The following is a 26,546-nucleotide window of genomic DNA, read 5'->3' as shown; positions in this document are numbered from 1 at the left end:
TTATTACATATTCCATTGGATGATGGCAGGGACTAAAAGGGATGATATATGAACACATGATTTCTAGAAAAACAAAAATTTTATTCTTAGACACTCATATGGACAATTCTTTTAGTAGTATAGCTTAAAATTGTTAAGAAGATGCTTTTATGAGCCACTGATTGGGTAGAAAGGAGCTTTTAGAGTTCACACCTTCATTTCAAACAAAAATAACAAAGAAAAAATATAACAAAGAGAAGTAGAAAAAGGAAGACACATATATGAGTACTACATGTAAGAGGACTTAGGGTGAAAAACAAGAGACACTATTATTAGAGGTAAAAAATGGAAAAAATAAGTCTTTTGTGGACATTATTACATTAGACTTTAGAATGTAGTAAAATGACTTATAATTTGTCATATCATCATACTTTTTGACTGAGCCAATTAATGCTAAAAGTCATAATCACTTTTTTCGTTATGGTCGAAAGTTGAAGTGATAGATGAAGGTACAAAATATCTGAAAAATATTATAAAGATGTTCAATTTATAGGCAAAAGTGACAGTTCTAAACATGAACAATAGAGATATGATTAAAAATCAAAATATCTTCTCATCTCTCTTGAAATCATTCTCTTACAATGTCACATCAATTAAAAATTATCATTGATATCTTCTGTGGTGACATTTTTAATAGATTATACTGCATTTCAATATACAGCAAAATCATCATCAAATTGTTGGTAACTCATCATTAAAACTCTATGCTTTAGATTTTTGTTTTGAAGACACACATTACTGCCACCTTACTTAATTGAGTTTAGTCTTTACCTGAAATTTCTTCCAGCACCACATCACTTTTTCTACTCTCTTAATTTTCTGATACAGACCAATATCTGCATAACTACTTTTGTTTTTTAGCTTTTGCTTTGCTGTGTTATGTTCAAAAATAATTCATTTCATTATTATTCTTATTATGAGAAACTACATTCCTTTTGTATCTTGTTTATATCAGTGATTCACATTTATTTGAAAAGCATGGCAGGGCTTATAATAAAAATTATTTCCTAGAGAAAAATGAAATTTTAAACATTGGTTCATTTAACAAGTTGTGTTCATTCCCTAGAGATAATAGCTTTTAATTGATAATATTTTAATTCTTCTAAGTTAAGTTTTTATAAAGCTATTTTTAAATGTAATAAATTTATATTTTAATTAGTTGGCATGATAAGATAAATGAAGATTTAATTTATTTTTACCAATTCTCCTTTTTTTATCTACTCTTCCCAATACAGTTTTAGCATTTTTTTCATCTCTCAGTAGGGAAATATTGAAACTTAAATAATATATATAAATATAGTCATTTTGTATTTCTTCACACGTAGGAATTATCTTTTGATTCTCAACTTTGCAGCATGAAGATAATGAATAGCTCCCTTAAAACTAAAACAATGAAATTTAACCATGTTCACATTTACTTTTATGTTTTTGATATTTGTTTTGTCACTACAATTACTTTTATGCTTAGGCTATAGGTTCTTCAAATAGTTGGAAATAAACATTGGCTTTATTATGACTATTTAATATTTCAAAGTCAAGAATTGCTATTCATTTCCTTTAATATCTTCATTTTCTTATTTTCCCATGATTCTAATTGCCTTCTATTTTTGCAACTTCTCATTTATGGAATATTCTGGAATCTTTCTTTATCATTTTCTTTATTCTATGAGAAGCATGAATTGCAAATTGAGTAGGATAACACTAGTGACAAGGAGAACAGTTAGGAGGCTGCTGCCCTGTAACAGCTGAAATATAAAGGGAGCTTCAATGACAATAACGGCAGTAGGATCAGCTCAAATCCATCATTATTATGAGTAAAACAGCTGGAAGCACATGTTCTCCATACACTGTGTCAGTGGCATCATTTTGCATAGAAAATATTGCACAATATTGTTTTATTTTCTATGATGCAAATCCCAAGATTAGAGATTGTAAAACCATTCTAGGTCATAGAAATTTTATAATTGACAAATGTGGTAAACACAGACACCCACACATTAATTTAATATCTATTAGTACAGAGGAAGATCATACTTATATTGTATTTTTAGTAGTTGCACTAAAATTTTTATTAGTTTTTTTAATTAAGTCATAGTGATTTAAAAAAAAACCCTGAATTATAGTGAAGTAGTTTTAATAATATGTATCCTTAATAGACAGTAATTAATTGGGATATGTATATGTTGGAGGGGGTATAGTGGTTAGTATTTGCAAAGGATGACCTTGACATGGTTTGTGAGGCCTCCAAAGCAATTACTGTAGAAACCAGGATGAAAAACAATGGCAAAAAGCAGATAGAAAAGCTTGAATTAGTCCAAATCACAGACATTGCTTAGCAGCATGAGATGACAGTTAACTTTTAATGAGGGGCGACACGAGATAATTAAATCTTGACATACAATTATGAAAGAAAATATCAGGTAACAATCTTGCTATGCAATATAAAAGAAGAAAAGACATTTTCTGAAAACTTGCCTGATGCTCTGTCATCTGAAACTATTCTTTATGAGTGCAGGGTGAAGGTCAAGGAGGTATCTCAACTCCATCAATCCTTTGGACAGTTACAAATGACCTTTCGCTTTCCATAAGACATTCAATATTCTGAATTGGAGGGATACATTTTTCTGTGTTTAGAAAATGGCAAAATTGAAACCTTTCCTGTTGCAGGAGGCTCACTTTTGTTGACTCTCTTGGACAGCCTGTTCATTCCCCAAAGTTTGTTCAGGCTATGATCTCATTTGCATTAACTACCTAATCTAGAGAAAAACGTCAGTTCGATATTGTGTGTCTGAAATTTTTCTACTTGCAGAATAACTTACTCAAGCTTTAAAAATCTAGCATTGGCCTGTTAGAGGATGATAATACTTCCTTTAAAATACTTGAGTGATTTTTAACTTCAAAGAAGTAATCCAAAAGTTTTGCACTTACATTAGAAAGCTAATAAGCAGGGTGGAAGCAAGATTAAATTCTTGAATTTTCTCTCTTAGCTGATATTCTTAAAAATAGTTATTTTTGAGTAAAATTTTAAATACATAAAAAAAGTTTCTGCTCAGAAATAAGACTTCTTCCTCTAATAAATTCAGATTTTTACAATACTTACTTTTTCTTATTTTTTCTTATAAAAGGTCACAGTAATCAAGCTGTCATCAGCTTATGAAATATATAACAGTACAGCTACTGGCTAAAATTACATGTAGAGGTACCTTGAGATAACACAAGACTTATACTATACTTATGAATAAGTGCATTGTGATGTGTAGTTATAAAGTTTTAAGCATTAAAATGCATGTGACACCAGTTCAAAGAGTAAGGTATTTTATATATTTTTTTACTCATTTACTTAATTATTCCTTTAATATGAAACAATTGGGTCTCTCTCCTACAAGTCAAAGACTGCCCTAGGCAGTGAGGATACAACCAGGGTACAAGACAGATGGTAATCCTCTCCTGGTGGAGGTTCCATTGAGGAGACATGACGAAGTAATGCATACAAGCAAACACATAAGAAACATCATTCCAAATACTGTGAAATTAACTGGAGAAAACAAAATAGAGTAATAGATAGACAAGTGGAAACTGAAGCAGAAGACTGCTTTTCATACTGTGTGGTTAGGGAAACTGCATAAAGTGTGTATTCTTACCTGCCCAGGCTATTAAAATTGTGAAGCAGATGTATGTAATTTAATGAGAAATTGATGAGGTTTCAGTCACTGATTGCCTTCTTTCCAAGGCCATTTCTCCAGCTAAACCATTTATACTCATTTTTATCTCTTTTCATCATTTACTCTTCTAAAATGGAAAGGTAGTTTTTGATCATTGACTAATCTTACAAAAGATTACAGAAATAACTTACTTCCTTAAATTGTTGTATTTTCTATAATACAACTGTAAAGGAATTAATATATTTTGTGGGACAATTTTCTAAGTTTAATTATGCAAGAAGTTATTATAACAGGTAGATGTTTTCATTTTATAATATGGTCTTCAGGCTTTTTGTAAATTATACATTTATTGGAAAATTATTATAAAATTATTCAAAATTTCATCATATGTTGTAGAAAAAAGTGTGCATTGTTCTAAAAAGGTCTTTTTTGATGATTACATCATAATTATGTCCTCTACTCTGGGATTTCGATACAATATCAAAGGTTTACATTTGCGAGGCAGAGAATAACTTTTGTTGGCCAATAAACAGATACAGACAACAAAAGACAACCCAAAAATAATTAAGAAAACAAAAATAAAAGTAAAATAATGATTGGCGAAGATTGGTAATCTTAAAATTTTTTTAATAGTTTTGAAATTTAATTAAATGGAAATAACTTTCCTCTCTGATACATTGCAATCAGTTATACTCAAAATACAAGAGATTTCATGTAAGCTGATCCAAAGATTTTGTAGCAGTATGGTTGTAGTCCTGTGACACATCTTACCTGAGAGCAAACTCTTTATGTTTCAGTGGCAAATTAAACCTAGTTAGAAAAAATAATAAACTTCAGATTTCGAGGTTAGTTGTAGCAAGATCTATTTTCACCATGAATGAAAGGTGACATATTTTTTTAACTTCAGAATTCCACTTATAAAATTGGAATTCTGAAGTTATAAATTTAGTCAATTATAGTTATAATTTAGTCAATTATAAAATTGACTTCTAACCTACAAATAATTGTTTGAATTTTTGCACATTGTGGTATACAAAGTATTTTATTCCCAAATCATACCCAAGTGAATCGGAGATTTTAGCTAGTATCCAAGTTTTCTAATAGGTTCACTGATAAAAATCATGTAGCACAAGCAAAACAGGAAGTGATCTGGGGCCTGCAATGCCTTTCCCAAGCTCTATCCCTTCTTCCCTCTGGTTTAGAAAGCACTCCAAACCAGATAGCCTGTAAGAGCTTTAATAATATGTACAGACACACTGAACTTCTCCGGTAGCTCAGAGGTAAAGAATCCGCCTGCTATGCTTGGAGACACAGGAGACGCGAGTTCAATCCTGTGGGTTGGGAAGATCCCTGGACCCAGGAAGGGGTGGCAACCCACTCCAGCATTCTTGCCTGGAGAATCCTGGGGACAGAGCAGCCTGGCGTGCTATAGTTCATGGGGTGGCAAACAGTGGGACATGACTGAAGCTACTTAGCACACACATAGTTGGTGTAGGAGTGATTTTGGTCCTGAAGAATCTTTATGTTATACTTACTTACATAGATTATGTAACATTCTCCAGGGGGCCCTGAGGATTCCTGCCAGGTGAATTTGATTCCAGATTTGCTTACCATCAACAATCCTAGGTCCTATATATTCATAGAAAAGAATTCTCCCTTTAGCAAATACCGACTTTTCTTTCATCAAGAGGTCTATCATTTGTCTGTTTAGAAGAATTGAATGTGTCAATTCTTTCTATCCCTGGGGTATCAGCCTTATGCCCTTTTCACCCAGAAGAAAATGTAAAACACAGCTTCTGTGTAACCATTTACTTCCCATGAGCAAACAAGTATACTTATTTCAAATTATTCAATTCAGGTTAATATATATTGACAGAGGAGTCACTTTTAACTTGGGATAATGAGGAGTATTTCCACCGGCAAGGATCAATGAGAAGCTGAAAGATCCTTTGTTCACCCTATTATACTTCTCTTGCTCCTCAAGAAGAAAAGCTAACTTCATCTGCAAGTAACACAGATCATTGCCAATGAACTGGTGAAATCATTGATACAGTTCATAGAAACTATAGTTTCATAACTGCTTCCCTATGTCCAGGTTGAAATTTAAAAAGTAAAAGAAGAGGTAAAAAGGTAAAGAAGAGACCAAAACTATAATAGCACCTTTCAAAGTTGCGTTTCCTGTAACAAAAGAAGGCTGGTACAGTATATCTGAGAACTTCATAAAGTTAGTGCAAAGCAAGTGACAAACATGGTCAGTGAAGAAGATCTATTGGTTATCAACAAAATCCCTTCACCAAGGATCACAGTGATACAGGGCATAAGACCATAGGCAAATATACCAGGAAAGAGCTTCATGGAGTGAATGGGGTGGCAGGTATTTCTCTTTATAGGCAGATGACTCCATCAATTAAAGGAGTATGAACTTCTCTTAGCAATTACCATAATACAAGAGAGATAAATAATATGTGACGGAATGACATTTTTCTTTTTTATAACTGGAAAGCCATAGTCAAAGAGGGGTTTGATTTTTTTAAATTGATAAGTGTGAAGATAATTAATAATACTTATATTTTATTTTTGGAGTAATGATGCTAAGAAATGTACTTGAGAAAGATAGTTTTCAATGGAGCAGCAATCACTGAAAAAGAATCTGCCCTAAATTAAATTTCTAAATGGTCCTTCAAACAGAATATTTGGAAAGGGCCAATGGGGCTTTTTTGAATGGCTTCAATGTTAAAAGAAATAGTAAAATTTGTGTATTACAAATGAGCTAACTTCCAATCACAGCTAACAAGAGAATATTTTTCAACGTCCAGAGTTCAAGATTTTGCTTTTCCATTCTGAAACATGCATCTTGTAAAAAATCCTCATGCTAGTTTATAAAACAGATAAACACTTTTTCATGACATTAAAACTGTTAGTTCTATTTCTGTGAGAGTGCAACCAAGTGATATAACTCAGTAATAAATTCAGTATTTCAAAGTGCTTTTATCAATCACACCAGAGTCAATATATTTATTATGTTTCTAATATTGATGCTTTTGAACTGTGGTGTTGGAGAAGACTCTTGAGAGTCCCTTGGACTGCAAGGAGATCCAACCAGTCCATCCTAAAGGAGTTCAGTCCTGGGTGTTCATTGGAAAGACTGATGCTGAAGCTGAAACTCCAGTATTTTGGCCAACTCATGCAAAGAGTTGACTCATTGGAAAAGACCCTGATGCTGGGAGGGATTGGGGGTGGGAGGAGAAGGGGACAACAGAGGATGAGATGGCTGGATGGCATCACCGACTCAATGGGCATGAGTTTGAGTAAACTCTAGGAGTTGGTGATGGACAGGGAGGCCTGGCATGCTGTGATTCATGGGATTGCAAAGAGTCGGACATGACTAAACTGAACTGAACTGAATATTGACAGTTACATTTTAGCATTTTAAAGAAATAAAATAATTTGATCAATGACAATGTATCTCTTCCAAAAGGTGAATTCTGTTTTCCAATCCTGGAATAAAAACACAAACACACAAACATATATTTTATATATATATATATATATGTGTGTGTGTGTATACACACATATAATAATTATCAATTGCTACTAATGAATTACTGCATACCCAGCTCTTTAAAATGTCACATACTTTTCTCAGTTTTCAAAGATTGAGAGTCCAGGCAAATCTTAACTGGGTTTCCTACTTAGATTCTCAAAAGGCTGCAATTAAAGTATCAGCCAGGTCTGTTCCTATTTGGAGGTGTGACCTAGGAAGAATGTTATTTTAAACTTACTCAGGTCATTGTTGGAGAAGGCAATGGCAGCCCACTCCAGTGATCTTGCCTGGAGAATCCCAGGGACGGGGAGCCTGGTGGCTGCCGTCTATGGGGTCGCACAGAGTCAGACACGACTGAAGCGACGCAGCAGCAGCAGCAGCAGCAGCAGGTGGTTGTGGGACTTTTTCCCTGTAGACTGAATGATTGAAATCCTGGCTTTCTTACCAACTGTCAGCCCAGGGACTGCTTTCAGCTCTAAAGCCCATCGTCAGGTCCTTGTTTGTGGTCCCCTCCATAAGCCATCTCATAGGATAAGAGCTTACTTCTTCAAGGCTAGCAAGACCGTCTCTCTTCAGATGAATTCAAAGTCAATTTTAAATGACTTTTATTATGTATGTGAAATCCCTTCACTTTGCTGTGTAGTATAACCCAATCATAAGAGTTAAACTCGGTCACTCCACTCCAGTATTCTTGCCTGGAAAACCCCATGGACAGAGGAGCCTGGCAGGCTAAGCGTCTGAGCGACTTCACTTCACTTTACTTTACCTTTGAAATAAGTCACAGCCCAAGTTCAAGTGTAAGAGACTGCACAAGCGTGTAGATGAGGGTTTGGTAATCATCTTAGAATTCTACCTATTAATTTGTTACTGGTCATATTTTAAAAAATTGTACCCTTTAATAGTTCAAAGTCATGAATGCAGCATACATTGTTCCCAGTTAGATATTACTCTGTCACTTCTGAATCAGTTTTCCTTTTCAGTATCTCTAACTCTCTGACAGACTTATCCATGATTTATTGTCAGTGCCTATTGTTGTGACCTAAAATTGTGAATTGAGATTCTCTAATTCTAATAACAGAATATATAGCTATTACTGAAAAATTTAGAATAGGGTAGTCCTAGAAACTCAAATATCTGAGCTTAGGTAGCTTTATAAACATTAAATATCTAAACAGAAACATTAAATATTTAGAACTATTAAAATAATACAAAATAATACAAATATTTTCAGGGAGAATTATGAGAATAAACAATTATAAAGGCATAAGTGGCTATATGTTCTTATCACTTTTAAAATACACTGTCAATTTTTTTTCAACATTCAAAAAATGAAGATCATGACATCTGGTCCCATCATTTCATGGCAAATAGATGGGGAAACAAAGGAAACAATGACAGACTTTATTTTCTTGGGCTCCAAAATTACTGCAGTTGGTGACTACAGCCACGAAATTAAAAGATGCTTGTCCCTTGGGAGAAAAGTAATGACAGACCTAGACAACATATTAAAAAACAGAGACATTACTTTGCCTACAAAGTTCTGTATAGTCAAAGGTATGTTTTTTCCAGTTGTCATGTATGGACGTGAGAGTTGGACTATAAAGAAAGCTGAGGACCTAAGAATTGATGCTTTCTAACTGTGGTACTGGAGGAGACTTTTGAGAGTCCCTTGTACAGCTAGAAGCTACAACCAGTCAATCCTAAAGGAAATCAACTCTGAAAGTTCATTGGAAGGACTGATGCTGAAGCTGAAGCTCCAATACTTTGGCCACCTGATGTGAAGAGCCAACTCATTGGAAAAGACCTCGAGGCTTGGAAAGATTGAAGGAAGAAAGAGAAGGGAATGACAGAGGATGAGATTGTTGGATGACATCGCCAACTCAATGGACATGAGTTTGACCAAACTCTGGGAGATGGTTACGGACAGGGAGGCCTGGTGTACTGCAGTCCATGGGGTCGTAAAGAGTCAGACATGATCGGACAACTGAACAAAAACAACAAAGTGGTTATATGTTCTTATCATTTTAAAAATACATTGTTAATCTTTAGTTTAATTTTAATAAATCTATACATATGGAGTACTAGTTGATCTTTTATTTTCTGTTTAGTTTCATTTACTTTTAAATTCAATTTTATTAGGTCAAATATAGAGATATATCATATAATATATATTATATTAACAGATAAAATTAGTGAAATAAAATTGATGCTCCTGATACAATTTTCATGCATCAGCTTTAATAGTGGAAAAAGCAGGTAAGAATAAGGGATAAAATACTTTTCAATGACAGGTAACAGGACAATTAGCCATTTGGAAGATAAAATAAAAACCAGGACTTTTTTCCACCTTACTCCACAAAACAAATTTATCTTAAAGGAAAAGAGAGTCAAATATATAAGGCACTAAAAAAAAATCTAAGACAGGAAAAATAAGACCATTTATCTGAAAGAAATCTTTATAAGAATACAACGATGAAAATAAACAAATGAATGATCAAAAAATTTTGTCAAATAAAAATTTAGAGCTTCTTGACATCAATTCTATACACAGATTGAAATAACAGTGGAAAAAATAAAAGATGTGCTAATATCTTTAACTGATCTATATTTCTCATAATTCCATAAGGACAATTCTAACAATACCAGTGAATCATAATAAAGACCATAAACATCCTTATGCCTCCATTAGTTTGGGTGTTTGATCAGTTGCTCAATTGTGTCTGACTCTTTACGACCCCCTGAACTATAGCCTGCCAGACTCCTTTGTCCATGGGGGTTCTCCAGGCAAGAATATTGGAATGGGTTGCCATGCCCTCCTCCAGGGGATCTTCCCAAACCAGGTCTCCCACATTGCAGGCAGATTCTTTACCATCTGAAGAACCAGGGAAGCCCTTCCATTAGGTTAAATTGCCAAAAATTAATTATTTTTACATATAAGTCACATATATTACTATTTCTTCCTAATATTTATGTATCATTTTGTCTATTTACTTAATTTTACATCTGAGATAACAATGCTAAACAAATGAAGTTTATACTAGAAAAATTAAATAATAATTCTTTAGCATAATTTTTAAAAATGTTTTCCATGACCTTCAGATAATTTAAGTTTTCAACTGCTTCTGATCTATTTGAGTGATATATAAACTCTTCCTCTTTCTTTTGTTTTCATATTTATTAGTACCATTTTATACAAATAATTCTCTTTTCATTTATTATCCTCTGTAACTGATATTCTTTCTCAATTTGTATTTCTTAGTTTTCTTTTTAATGAAACAATCAACAAATTTTTTTTATGGTAAAACTACTTATTTCCTGAATTTCTCCCAAGAACTAATATTGAGATGCATTTATTGTCTATTTCTCTTATTTTTAATTATAAATTTCTGTCCTCGCCCCTCTCATTTTACTTAGTTATATTCTAATTTCTTGAATTGAATGTTATATTTATTTTCAATGTTTAAAGCTAAGTATAACACAGATCCAGGTGACTTTTTTTTTTCCAGATGACATTTTATACTTTTTTTAAAAGAAGATCTATAGGAACCTGGGAGGTTACAGTCCATGGGGTCGCAAAGAGTCAGACACAACTGAGCAAATAACACGCATACACACACACACACACGTACATTTCCAACAGTTTTAGATATACACAAAATTGAGAGGAAGCTGCAGAGATTTCCCATATACCTTCAGTCCCACATAGTTTCCTCCATTATCAATATTTCCTACCAGAATAGTACATTTGTTAGAAATGATGAACCTACATTGACACTTTATTATCATCCAAGTCAACTATTTACATTAGAGGCCAGTCCCGGTGTTGTAAATTTGATAGGCTTGGAAAAATGTACAATGATACATATTTGTCATTCTGGGCTTCCCAGGTGGCACAATGGTATTTCTTGGCTACTTCCAAGCTTTGGCAATTCTTTGTGCAGGATGCAGCATTTCTGTATCTTACGATAAGAGTATGTTTAGTTTTGCAAGAAAACACTTCCAAAGTGGCTGTGGCATTGCATTCCTACCAGCAGTGAATGAGAATTCTGGTTGCTCAACATCTTCATCAACACTTAATGTTGTCATGTTCCAGATTTTGGCTTTTCTTATAGGTGTGTACTGGTACCTCATTGCTGTTTTAAAATGCATTTCTCTGATGACATGATGTGGAACATCTTTTCACAGGATAATTCACTATCTGTTTATCTTTGGTGAGGTGTCTGTTAAAGTCTTTGTTCCATTTCCTAAATTTTTTTTTTTAACTTACTAAGTTTTGAGCTCTTTATATATTTTGGATGATGTTTTTTGTTTGTTTTTAAGTCTGAAGTGTTGTTTGTAAATATTTTCTCACTCATCATTTCTCATTCTCTTGAGATGTCTTTCCAGAAAATACATTTTTCATTTCAATGAAGTCCAACTATTCTATTATTTCTTTCATGGATCATGTATTTAATGCTGTATCAAAAAAGACACACATTTTCTCAGGGATAGATATCTAAATTTTGTCCTATGTTATCCTCTAGGAGTTAAGTTTGCATTTTATATTTAGGCTTTTTAAAATCTACTTTGAGTTATTTTTTTGTGAAATGTGTAGAGTCATTATTTAAATGTACATGTCCAGTTGTGCAAGCATTATTTGTTGAAGAGACTATCTTTGCTCCATTTTATTGCCTTTGCTCCTCTTTAAAGACTAGTCTTATGTATTTATGGGGGTCTATTTCTGGGCCTTCTTTTCTATTTCACTGATCTGTTTGCCTTTTCTTTCACCAATACCACACTGTCTTGGTTACCATAGCTTTATTGCAAGCTATAAAGTTGGATAGTGTCAGTCCTTCATCGTTTTTTTTTCCTCATTCAATATTGTATTGACTATTCTGGTTCTTTTGTCTCTTCATATAAAGTTTAGAATCCATTTGTTAATATCTTAAAATAACTAACTGGAGTTTTTATTGAGATTGCATTTAATCTGTAGATCAAGTTGGGAAAAACTGACATCTTAACAATATTGATATCTTCCAATCTAAGAATATAGACTATATCTCATTTATTTAGTTCTTTGATTTTTCTCATGAATTTTTTTTCTTGTTTTAGTTTTCCTCAAATAGATCTTGCTCATATTTTGTTAGATTCGCACCTAACTATTTCATCTTGGGGGTTGTAATATAAAAGATATTGTGCTATTTCACATTTCACTTGTTTGTTCATTTATTGAAAAGTGACTGACTTGTATAACTTGTATATTAACATTGTATTTTCTAATCCTTCTATAGTCATGTAAATTTTTTCAGATTTTCTGTATAAACGATCATGTAATCCATGACCAAAACCAGATTTATTATTTTTTATTTTCAGTCTAAACACTTTTTCTTGTCTTGTCTTGTCTTATTACATTAACTAGAACTTCCAGTAAATTATCAACATGAGTGGTGGGAGAGGGGAACTCTTGCCTTGTATTTTGGCATGAATATTACAACCATTTAATTGATTGTCCAGTCATTCAGATTATTGTTTCCTGTGTCCATGAGGGTGCTTTAGTCTGATGAGAAATTATTGTTTTACTAGTCTTCTCAGATCAGAATTTCATTATGATGATATTGCCTTGTGTACATTACAAATTAATTGCATTTTACAATTTTCTCTCCTTGATTGGAATTGTGAAGCATCCCAGTTCTTCAGTTGAAACTCTGGTTATATTTTAAGCCACAATAACACTTAGAAAATACCCTAGATGGTATTAAAAATAAATTTGTAAATTAACTCTTGGAATAGTTAATACTGAAAGGTTCAGTGAGTTATTTTACATAGACTTCTATAATGGTGGTGGCCTGCTCCTTGGAAGAAAAGGTGTGACAAACCTAGACAGCATATTAAAAAGTAGAGATATTACTTTATCGACAAAGGTCCATATAGTCAAAGCTATGGTTTTCACAATAATCACACATGGATGTGAGAGTTAGACCATAAAGAAAGCTGAACGATGAAGAATTGATGTTTTTGAACTGTGGTGTTGAAGAAGACTTTTGAGAGTCCCTTGGACTGCAAGGAGATCAAACCAGTTAATCCTAAAGGAAATCAGTCCTGAATATTCAGCTAAAGCTGAAACTCCAATACTTTGGTCACCTGATGCAAAGAACTGATTCATTGGAAAAGACCCTGATGCTGGGAAAGATTGAAGGCAGGAGGAGAAGGGGATAAGATGGTTGGATGGCACCACAAAGTCAATGAACATGAGTTTGAGTAAGCTCCTGGAGTTGGTGATGGACAAGAAGGCCTGGAGTGCTGCAGTTCATGGTGTTGCAAAGAGTTGGAGATGACTGAGCAATTGAACTGAACTGAACTGATGATGGTGGCATCCGTCTAATAATGCCTATCGTTGACTCTTTAGAACATTTCATATTTTCTAAATTATGCTATAGGTAATAAAATCTCAAGATGCTTGGAGGAGGGAGTTGTTGCACTGAAATGTTACATTTGCAAGGAAATTTGGAAAATGTTGCTTTATATCTCTCTCCTAGAAATTTTCAGTACATATTAACCTTTTAAAGCTACTGAAAATTCTGCTAAGAGTAAACAAAATCTAACAGTTTAAATCATTTTTTCCATATAGAAGAGACTATGTCACAGTGATATCCAATAGGTATATTTTTAACTTACTCACATAAGTATTTTTATCCAGGTAACTCAAAATGAATGGCAAATGGAACAGTATTTTTGCTGAAGTTATCATCTAATTTTGTTTGTTTATGTGTCACTTTATTTTACAAGTCTGTTAATGTTTCCTCATTCTCAGTATTGCACCCCTTGGATTTTTCTTCTTTACATTTAAGAAAGTGCTTATTAAAAAAAAAAAAAAAAACCATTTATTTGTTTTACTTAGTTGACTGTGTCAGGTATTAATCGTGGGATAAGAGATCTTTGATTGAACCCAGCACCTTGCATTGGGAGCACAGAATCTTAGCTACTCTACCACCTGGGAAGTCCCAGAAAGTGCTCATTTAAAAACTCAAACTCAAATGTGATCACATCACTCTCATTTTGAAGAATATCAACCATTTGAAATAAGATGATATTGAAAATAGTTCATTACATACTTGAACTTTAATGAATCTACTTTATTGAATCTGTTTCTATCCCTTCAAACTATGTCTTCTGTGTCCCACAGAGTAGGCACTAATGGTCAGCTTTCTTCTCTATTCTCTCTTTTCCCTTCCTGAATAAGTCAAATTCATTGCTTTGGATATTGACTCTAAATCTCTTCCCTCTCTTTTTTGTATCTTTGTAGATATTTTTCTCTGAATTCCTCTAAATGTTGACGTATTACAATGCTCCTAGGATGGAACTTCTTAAATAAGTTACCTACATTCAGAGTACAAATGACTTACTGTTCAAAGTAATTATTTTTTCAAAATACCTCAGTTACTCACTGATAGAAAGCCTCTGGTTGTTCTTAGTTTATAGTCAGTATGCTATTTAAAATCCATGATGGTATAACCTAAAATTTCATTATTTAATTCCCTATGGAAAAAAAGCTATAGAGTCATTGATGGACATAAACTAGATTCAATAGCAATAGTAGAGTATACCAACTATTTTTCCAGTCATGCAGAGAACATTTATGTGTATGAAGAGAATACCTACAATACAAAGAAAAAACAAATTTATATTTGTGAGCACAAAATTTATATTTGTGAGCACAAAATTATTTTAGCAACACTCTTTCTGTACACTATATTTAATTTATGCATTATTGAAAACAGTCAGGTGTTACAAGGAAGTAAATTTAAGAAGAAATAAAAATTATTTTGCAAAATAATCTCCAACTAAACCTGATACTACAAAAAACTCTGTGCTACCTTGTTTTCTATATATTCTCCTTTGTATATTCAATGCCTTGGAGAATACTTAAATTGCCTAGGAGATAATGAGTATATGCACTGAATTAATAAATAAATGAATAATGAATAATTCAAGTTTTGAAAATAACAGTGTCTCAAGATGATATGTTCTTTCCAGACTTTTGTTCTTCATATCCTCAAAGACAAGAAGTTTTCAGTGATATTCAACAAATTTTGCTCTGATTAATTTTTCACTGATTTAGTGTCTGTTGATTGTAGTCTCTACATCTGAATTGTTGCATTCAAATAAACTTGGCCTATTTATTATAGAGAGGATTTATATTAGAAGTTGTTAACTGAATCTTTAAAAAAATGATGGATCCTCTCCTAAATTTGTGCAAGTCTTTGATACCATTTTTAAAAAGCAAATTTGGAAAACTCAGCAGTGGCCACAGGACTGGAAAAGGTCCGTTTTCATTCCAATCCCTAAGAAAGGCAATCCCAAAAAATGCTCAAACTACTGCACAATTGCACTCATCTCACACGCTAGTAAAGTAATGCTCAAAATTCTCCAAGCCAGGCTTCAATATGTGAACCAGGAACTTCCAGATGTTCAAGCTGGTTTTAGAAAAGTCAGAGGAACCAGAGATCAAATTGTCAATATTCACTGGATCATCGAAAAAGCGAGAGTTCCAGAAAAACATCTATTTCTGCTTTATTGACTATGCCAAAGCCTTCAACTGTGTGAATCACAATAAACTGTGGAAAATTCTGAAAGAGATGGGAATACCAGACCACCTGACCTGCCTCTTGAGAAACCTGTATACAGGTCAGGAAGCAACAGTTAGAACAGGACATGGAACAGACTGGTTCCAAATAGGAAAAGGAGTACGTCAAGGCTGTATATTGTCAGCCTGCTTATTTAAATTATATGCAGAGTGAATCATGAGAAACACTGGGCTGGAAGAAGCACAAGCTGGATTCAAGATTGCCGGGAGAAATATCAATAACCTCAGATATACAGATGACACCACCCTTATGGCAGAGAGTGAAGAGGAACTAAGAAGCCTCTTATTGAAAGTGAAAGAGGAGAACCAAAAAGTTGGCTTAAAGCTAAACATTCAGAAAACTAATATCATAGCATCTGGTCCCAATACATCATGGGAAATAGATGGGGAGACAGTGGAAACAGTGTCAGACTTTATTTTTTGGGGCTCCAAAATCACTGCAGATGGTGACTGCAGCCATGAAATTAAAAAACGCTTACTCCTTGGAAGGAAAGTTATGACCAACTTAGATAGCATAATAAAAAGCAGAGACATTACTTTGCCAACAAAGGTCCATCTAGTCAAGGCTATGGTTTTTCCAGTGGTCATGTTTGGATGTGAGAGTTGGACTGTGAAGAAAGCTGAGGGACGAAGAATTGATGCTTTTGAACTGCGGTATTGGAGAAGACTCTTGAGAGTCCCTTGGACTGCAAGGAGATCCAACCAGTCCATCCTAAAGGAGATCAGTCTTGGGTGTTCATTGGAAGGACTGATGCTGAAGCTGATGAAACTTCAGTACTTTGACCACCTCATGCGAAGAGTTGACTTATTGGAAAAGACCCTGACGCTGGGAGGGATTGGGGGCAGGAGGAGAGGGGGATGACAGAGGATGAGATGGCTGGATGGCATCACCGACTCAATGGGCATGAGTTTGAGTAAACTCGGGGAGCTGGTGATGGACAGAGAGGCCTGGTGTGCTGCAATTCATGGGGTCGCAAAGAGTTGGACACGACTGAGCAAGTGAACTGAACTGAACTGAAATTTAAAAAGTCTTGCATGTAATCTGACAATTTTAATGTTCATTTCTACTTACTTACTTAACAAGTTCAACATACATATTTACAACATAAAAATCTTGAAGTACACTTTTCCTATCCAAAAATTATACCCACTTTCCCATAAAGTCTTCATTTTCATATTCATTTTTATATTTTATATTATAAGCACTATCACTTTTTCATGAAATGTGAAGCTCTTACAGTTTCACCCTTCTATTTCACCCCCTTTTCACAGATCCATTTCAAGTTCAATTAGTACAATTAATGTTTAATTTATAATGTTTTTATGCCTTATGTAGAATATGCCTATAAAGATTTTGAACTAATACAGGGAATTTAGTCACTGTCCTCATAATTCCTTCCAGGAACTAGAATATCAATTTTCTTTCATCATCATAACACTTCTAAATATATTATTCATTTATTTTTTTAATCTAAAATATTTATGTATCTATAAAATAATTACATCACTTTTGATATCTTCAAAGTTGTTCCAGATGTGTTCATACTTCAAATATTTGTCCTAGTAAAATTATATATTCTTTCATATTACACAATTCTTTTATATGAGGAGCTAAAGACACTCAACTTTTAAATAAAAAGGAATGGATTAGACTTTGCTATTAAAGGTATAGTAGCAACCAGGCCATAAAAGACCCAATAAATAACTAGAAAATAAATTAATCTTAGAAGACATTCAAAAAATACTCATTTTAAATGACATGTAAAGCAATTAACCACTACCCTCGGTTTTTTTATAACGTGAATGCATTTATAAGCATGCATACCCTCTGAATGCTTTATAACATTCTTTTTCTTGATTTAAATTTTTATTTATTTATCCTAATAATAATAAAATATGCTTCTTTTAAAATTATGAGACACATGTTTTGTCTGTATTAGCCAACAGTTCTATCAAAAAATACTCCAAGAAATAAAAAATTATACATATCTCTACACAACATTTTTCACTGGAAACAAAGTACTTAAAATCATGTCAAAAACCACAGGCACAAATAAAAATGAATAAATTATTAATACACATTTCAACAGGCATGATGGAGAAGGAAATGGCAACCCACTCCTGTGTTCTTGCCTGGAGAATCCCAGGGACGGGGAGCCTGGTGGGCTGCCGTCTATGGGGTCGCACAGAGTCGGACACGACTGAAGCGACTTAGCAGCAGCAGCAGCAGCAGCAGGCATGAACCTAATAAACAATATGCTGATTGAAATAATCTAGCCATGAAAGGGCACATCTTATATAATTCCATTTATGTGAAATGTTCAGAAAAGGCAAATCTTCGAAGACTAAATTTATTATTGTTTTCTGAGTGCTAAGTTTAGGAATAAGATGTGGCTATAAATGAGCACAAAGTTCCCTTTTAGGATAATGGGTATGTTCTAAAATTGGATTGTAGTATAGTTGTACAATTATGTAAGTATACTAATATTCAGAGAACTGTATATTCAATATAGGTCAATTTGTGATATGCAAATTATATCTTAATAGAAGGCACATAAACCCCCTCCACCCCAAAAAAGTCACACTCTAAAAAAGGCATTAGCACTTCAGCAACTGTGAAGAACTGTTGATCTATAAAAAGAATTCCAAAAAGACTAGTACTTGAATGTAGTTTGCTCTAACTTAAGCTTTCTCCTTGATTCATGCTTGATCATATTCTCAGCTGGAAATGGTGACATTGAAATTATAGGTGAACACCTTGAAGCTATTGAGTAGAGATTGAATCTCAAAGGTTTTAAGGTGAAATTCAATATTTAATATGAAAAGTTAACTACCTGATGTTATTAGAAAGCAAAAATAAACTATTTTTAAGTTATCGCACTTTTTCTCTTTTATGTCAGTGAAAAGAAAACTTTGAAAACTTTTGTTGTCCTCAGCATCAATATTATGGTTGTATTTTCTTATCTGTTGTCTGCAGAGAGCTCAAAATATAAGGATAAATAGATGTGCTGATACCAAATGACACTGTACAAGGATTGCATTCCACTACTTAGTTTGTGAAAACATATATCCTAGTTTGCCCAGGGAAGTAAGTTAGTATAAACTTAGGGAATTGCTGAATAGATGATGGAATGAACTAGTGGCTAATATAGCAGAGGGTGCTGTGAAGGTAGCTGAAATAATGTTTTGAAATACCTTTAATTTCTCAAACCAGGTGTCCCATGAATATAAGGTACTAGATCTGATTGTATAGTAATTTGACTCTATAGTGAGAAAATTGCTCACCAAAATGGGATAAATTATCTCTTCCTCAAATACGAAGGCTCCAGTTCAATAATGTACTGGAAGTGATTATTTACCAAACGTCATTCTGATGCTTTGAAGTTAATCCAATTCACATGGTTAAAATGTGTATATCTAGTGACTATTTACATTGGCTAATACCATTTTTTTAATGTTTAACCTTATATTTAAAATATTTGTGTCAGTGGGTTTGTGTAGCTGCCGTTTACAACCACTGGACATATGCATATTAAAAATTTAAAATGTCAATAATTAGGTAGATTTTTTCTTAATACTTTAGAAATGAAGTCGTGCATGAAACATTAAAAGTTAACAATTGCTAAATTGACAGAAATTTTTTAAAAAAGCATAGGAAATGAGAAAAAGTCTTCCATAGAAAATATCTGCTTACTTGTTCCTCTATAAAATTTGCTAGCTGCAAGTGTCAATTGTGTTAATGGAGAGAGCAATTTGAAGTTGTAATCAGGATTAAGCCTCCATAAGACTCTTCATTTTTCTTTTCCATTTGATGACAATTTTCTGTAATTAATATCAGTCCTTTTTCACATCACAACTGCCTTGATATTACAAGTAGAACATTGTGCTGTGGCTTTAGGTAAGGGGTAAATTAAGAACAGATGAATTCTTAATAGCAGTCTTCTCTCACAAAATGTTCAAGATTATAAAACAATGTAAGGAAATAATTATTGAGGATGTGACACTGTATAAGGGAAAATTCATCTTAAAAATGTTTGGTGATTTTTCTTAAATTCCATTATCTTTAGTTCATCCGCACCTAAGTATTTACATGGGCATGCAAAAGGATCTAGAAAATGCAATATATAGGAATTATGTACGTGTCAATTTACACATGTGTATGTATTTATTTAAATATTAGAAATAATATTAAAATAGTGTATATCAATGAATTTTAATCTTTTAGATAAGGTTATTAGTCATGCACATGTAAAATTACATCTAGTTTGTATAAGTACAGTGAACTCAGAAAATTTTGAGTTTTTTGTTTTTGTGCTTATAGAAAATAAAAGGATGAAAACTTATGCATTAAATTATTGCTAATGGTCATGTCCCATCAGACTGTAGGGCAAAAAATCATGTTAATGCATATTGATTTTTTTCCTTTTACTCATTAGCAGCTTATTTTTTATTTCTGTATAATACACATATTTCTCTGTTGTTTTCCAAGTAAATAGATACATTCAAAATAAAACTGCTGTGACAATTCATATGTGGGTAACTTATATTTGACAACTTTTAGAGACACAAAAGAATAAATATGTGAATTTTAAATTAGATAATTCTTTTTACTCTTTTTTCTAAAATCAAATAGCTATTTATTCTAAAGGCTTTGAATGGATCTAAAAAGTTCTTCATTCTGGGAACTGTAAGTCTAGCCTTTAATGCATAAATGGAGTTAAAACATTTATAAATCAACTATAACTAAAATAAAAAAGAATGATACAAAGTGATCAAAGGTATAGTGATGCAAATAATTTTTTTAATTAATTCTAATTAGCCAGAGTATGAATATCCTGTCTCTCAGTTTTCTTTTAGCAAAATGGGGATATTAACCCTTATCACTGACGCAGTCAATAACAGACACATTTACAGAAAAGTTAAAACATAGGGTAATAATGGTATACTTCAAAAAGTACCTCCTGGAACAGAGTAATGAAATACATAATGGAATGATGTTCTTCCTGGAAAATTCAATATTTCTTATTGCGGTAATACAAAATAAACATATTTTTCAAGAAAGAAAGAAAGAAAGAAAAACTTAAAAAAGCCTTCCTATTAAAAATAAACTCTCTCCCCTCATATAGACAGTAACTTTCCAGCTCTCACACTTAAAATTTAATAATTCCTAAAATATGATTTTTATTATGTTCATTAAATAAGAATAATCAACATAAGGACAAAGGTATGACTTATTTATTTCATCATAGTTCCCAAATAAATTTTTCCTTGCATAGTAACAAATGTTTAGAAAATTAATATTCGCATGAGCAGAGTAAATCTTTTACTAACTGAAGTTATACAACCCTTTTGGAAGTGACAATGCTGAATCGTTATCTAAAACTATGCTTTTTTTTTTTTAATTGTTTTTTGTTGTCATCTGATCTTGAACAAAACTTGCAAGGCTATATTTTAAATTTTTGTCTTACCAACATTATGAAAACCCTGCCAAGCTTTTTGTTTAAAGTATAAAGTGATTCTAAGTTTTGGGTTTTGAGAATTCCTGAGTGGCCACGAGAGGAAAAAAATTCTGAAAGTTTTAGGCTTGTAAAAAGTTGAAAGCTATGTGGTACTTATATTTAGAGCAGACTCAGTTGAGCAGTTTCAGGTTACTGAATGAGCTTAGTAAAATAACAATATATTGCTACTGCAGAAAGAAGTTACTCTGCCACTAGGGATTGCCAGAAGAATCTACTTACATTTGAAAAAATATAAAAGAAATGAAACTCAAAATTGAAGCAAAAACTGGCCCCCCCAAAAAAAAAATTGCTCCATGAAAAAGGTGAGAGGAAATAATTTAACTTTGCTTTATTTTTTTAGTTATAAGTACATATATAAAATATTTATATAAAGTTTATAAAAGATCTTTTTCAGTTCAGATGAAGCCTGTTTTAGACGGTGAAAACCATAGTGTGGAATGAGCTAAATATTGAAACTGAATTCCAACAGATTTTTTTCTATTTAAGTGGTATTTAGTAAGATTTTTTTTTTAAAGCATCAAGCGTACTATTATTATATGCAAAGCTTCATTGAATAAATGTTAAATCTTCTGTGTAAATCAAGTAGGAATAAAATGCTTACACATTCAGTTATACATTGTGTGTGTGTGCAGTCATGTCTGACTCTTTGCGGGTTACTCTTTGTAACCCGCAGGCTCCTCTGTCTAAAGAAGTTTCCAGGCGACGATACTGAAGTGGGTTGCCATTGCCTCCTCCGTGGGATTTTCCCGACCCAGGAATTGAAGCAGTGTCTTCTGCATTGGTAGGTGGATTCTTAACCACTAGAGCCACCTGGGAAACCCCAGGTATACATTACCTTTTAAACATAATTTCAAAGACCAATATTTAAATCTTAAGCCTTTACATTTAGGGTTCTGATATAGAATAAAAAATCATAAAGGTCACATGCCCAACTTATTAATTTCTCAATCTTTTTTTTACTCTAAGTGCATTTCCAGTGACCATAAGCTTTATTACCAAGTAAATGCTGGTAAAGCTTTTACAGTTTTGTATACTGATATACTCATGTTTCATGAAAGAAATATTTACATGTCTATGTTTACCTACTTATAGAGAAAGATTTCTGAGTTAGGAGCAAGCAATTTCAAAGGAAATTGGAGTTGATAAAGGGGATTGATCTATCATTCACATCCATATGTGCATATATTGTCTTACGTCTCCTTCAAGATAACATTTTGATATTTGCACTGCTTTGTAACCATATTCACAAAAATAATTTAGAGATTATTTCCATGTTTAACTGGTTTTAGTATTCATAATTAGTTCTCTTATATGACAGATTTCCCTTATGAGCTCTTTAGATTTCTTGCTATCTCAACTGAGTAAATGTATTAGTTTGTTAGGACTCCTAGAGCAAAGTAACACATGCTGGGTGTTTTAAACAACAGAAACATATTGCCTTACATTTCTGGAGGCTAGGAGTTTGAGATGAAGATGTTGACAGGGTTGGTTCCTTTTGAGATTGATGAAGGATGTGTTGTACGTTTCTCTCCCACCTGGCAATCTAGTGTTCCTGGGTTCCTGCTGCATTATTCCAATCTCTGCCCTCATCTTCGCATGATATTCTTCCCATGAGTGTGTACATGTGTGTGTATCCAAATTCGCCTTTTTATAAAGACACCAGTCATATTGGACTAGGGCCTGCATCACTCCAGTGTGACCTCATCTTAATTAATTACATCAGTAATGGTCGGTCACATTACCAAATGAGGTCACATTTGGAGGCACTGCGTTTAAGACTTCAACACATGAATTTTGAAGGTGACACAAATCATATTCACATAACAGTTAGTATATTTTTAATAAAAAGTACTATTGGTGGAGTAACATGAGTAATATGTTTTCTAGTCCTTTCATAACTGAGAATGTTTTTTAGTTCCTTTTGTACACAAACAATATTTTTGCTAACTATAAAATTTTTTAATCATTTTTTTGGACAAAAGAAATTGGAGAATATACCCCAAGACCAGGTTTCGAAACAAGATTGATTGTATTTTCTTTGTGAACAATTTTTATTTTTGACCACCATATATTTGAAGGCATTTTTTTCTTTATCACAGATATTGCAAATGTACTTGCAATACAGCAAACTAATTTAATTTTCAAAATCTGATAGTGTTAGTTAAAATGTGGGTTTTGCCATTGAAAAATATGACAATAGTTCGCAAGAGCTTGACTCATAAAAATTTATTTCTTATTTAATTCTCTTTCTTTAAAAGATCCTCTATGTTCAAGGCTTTCCTCCGTGAAGTCATCAGGGTCCCAGGTTTGTTCTACCTTGATGTCGCTGCTGTTGCTGCTAAGTCACTTCAGTCGTGTCCGACTCTGTGCGACCCCATAGACGGCAGCCCACCAGGCTCCACCATCCCTGGGATTTTCCAGGCAAGAATACTGGAGTGGGTTACCATTTCCTTCAGCCACCCTCAATATCTAGCTTTCATCTTCTGTTCTGAAATGCTTATTCCAATTGCTGCTAACTTATCCCCACTCCAACTACAGAAGGAAGAAATACAAAGACAATGGTTACTTGTGTTAAGGGCACTGACTAGAAATTGCACGCATAGCTTTTGCTCCTATGCTATGGAACAGAAATTAGACACATAACCACACGCAATTTCAGGCAATCTGGAGAAATGTAGTATTTCCATGGGGAGCCAAGTGCTCAAATAAAAATTCTATTAATGTAGAAGAAGACAATATATAAAGGGACAGATAGTAGGCACTGCTATAATTTACACTTTCCTTCTCTTAAATATCCATTTGTAAATATTTTTTCATGCATTTGAATATACTTGCCTTTTTTTCCCCCATAGAATAACCCTCAATATTTCATCCACCCCAGTGTTCCATCCAGTTACTGTGTCCTACTTAAATTCTAGGATCTCTGGAAAATGTGTATTCCTAATTGTTAGGTCTGAATCTGCCTTATCATAGCCCAGCATCTTCTAAACTAAAAGACATGCTATCTATCTCCTTCTAGTCACCCCCCATAACCAATATGGAATATAATAAGAACATATCAACAACAGATCTTACAATGACTGTAGCAAAGGGATGTTGGCTACTCCAGGTCACCAAGGGATGCTGCCCCATTGCAAAGGGTGATGGTTTCCATGTTAAGAAAGCAGATATGCATGCTGGTCTTTCAGTCTACCCCCAGCCAGAGCTTCAAGGAGTTGTCAACTGTGATCCCCTCCAACACCTCATCAGGCTCTGTCTGCCACATGCAGATTCTAGCTCATCTGCAGATTCTGGCTGATCCATCATGGCATCCTCTGCATTGGAGTGAATAGAATATTTCTCAAAGTGATGGTTTCTGGAGAGAAGCTTCTCAATCACATTTTGATAGTCTTCCAATGTTATTCTCTGAGTCATACACATGGAAAAGAAACTTTAGGTTTTCTTTTTTTTTTCTTTTTTTTTTTTTTTGGTGTACCTGCTTCTGCTCCTCTACTACTCTGGTGTCCGTGGGTTGGAAGTAAGACATAATGATCAGGAAGTCCTCAACTTTGACCTCCTGGGCCAGGTCACTGACCCCCTGCACACTTTCATATGATCAAAGAAGTCAGATGGCTATTTGGATCATATTTTGTCAAGCTCCAATTCTGGGACTTTGTTGAAGATCTCTTTAGGAATGGGTAAACCATCCCTGTTTCTTAAGTTCAGCTTCTTAAACTCAGCTTCTTAAATCTCCATTGGAACTGTTGAGAAGCCTGTCTAGTCCATTAGCTCCTGCACCTTTTTAGTTTGGAGGTGGGTGGAGCCCATGGTGTTGTTGGCAGGGGCTGTGGGTAATGAATTTCTTGCAGGGTGAGAACTGGCATTGACTCTGCAACACTTGGTTAGGCCTTGGATCTAAGGGTGAGGATGCCAGGGATGTGTATGAGCCACAAGTCAAGTAGCTTAGGCAAAGAAAAAATAGTCATCCAAAGAGGAAAGAACGAAGTAGAACTGTCACTATTTGCAGATGTTATAATATTTCTATTGAAAATCCTAAATATTGCACCAAAAATCTGTTAGAACTAATAAACAAATTAACTAAAGTTGTAGGATACAAAGTCAATATAAAAAGCTCTTGTGTTACTAAACAAGAACAAGACTGTCAGAAAGAAATTAATAAAAACAATCTCATTTACAACTGCACCCTCAAAAATAAAATATCTAGAAATATATTTATCCAAAGAAGTGAAAGATCTGCACAATGAAAAATTTAAGATATTGATGAAAGAAATTGATGAATTATTATTGTGGAAATAACCATACTACTCAAAGCACAAAAGACCCCAAAAGTCAAAGCAATCTTGAGAAAGAGCAAAGCTAGAGGTATCATATTTCCTGATTTTAAACTCTATTACAAAGCTATAGTAAACAAAACAGCATGTAATTAGCATAACGACAGACACACAGATTGATGGAAAAGAAAAGAGAGCTTAGCAATAAATGCACTCATATATGTTCAAAAAATTTATCACAAATAAGATGTTAATATGCAAAATACATGAAGAACTCATACAACTTAATGAGTGGCACAATAATAGAGAATTCACTTGCCAGTGCAGGTGATGCAGGAGATATGGGTTCCATCCCTGAACTGAGAAAATCCTCTGGTGTAGAAATGGCCTGCTCCAGTATTCTCACCTGGAAAACGCCATGGGCAGAGGAGCTTGGAGGATTACCAGCCACGGGGTCAAAAAGAGTTAGACACAACTGAGCACACACACACACACACATCCAAGATGCATAAAGGACTCATAAAACTTGATATCAAAACAAAAACAAATACCAAAAGAAAAAAATCTAAAACACCAAAAAGCAATCTGGTTAAGAAATGGACAGAGGATATGAATAAACATGTTTCCAAAGGAGAACTACAGATATATGGCCAATGGTACATAAGAATGTGTTGAATATCACTAATTATTAGGGAAATGCAAATCAAAATCACATTGAGATACACCTCACATCTGCTAAGATGGATATTATCAAAAAGACAGAAATAACAAGTTTTGGTGAAAATGTGGAGAAAAGAAAACCTATGTGCACTATTTGAGAGAATGTAAATTGGTGCAACCACTAAGGAAAACAGTATAGAAGTTCTTTAAAAAATTTAAATAGAAATA

This window comes from Muntiacus reevesi, chromosome 12 (genome assembly GCF_963930625.1).
Source record: "Muntiacus reevesi chromosome 12, mMunRee1.1, whole genome shotgun sequence".
NCBI lineage: Eukaryota > Metazoa > Chordata > Mammalia > Artiodactyla > Cervidae > Muntiacus > Muntiacus reevesi.
The sequence above is the reverse complement of the archived record's forward strand: the minus strand, read 5'-3'. Positions refer to the sequence as shown.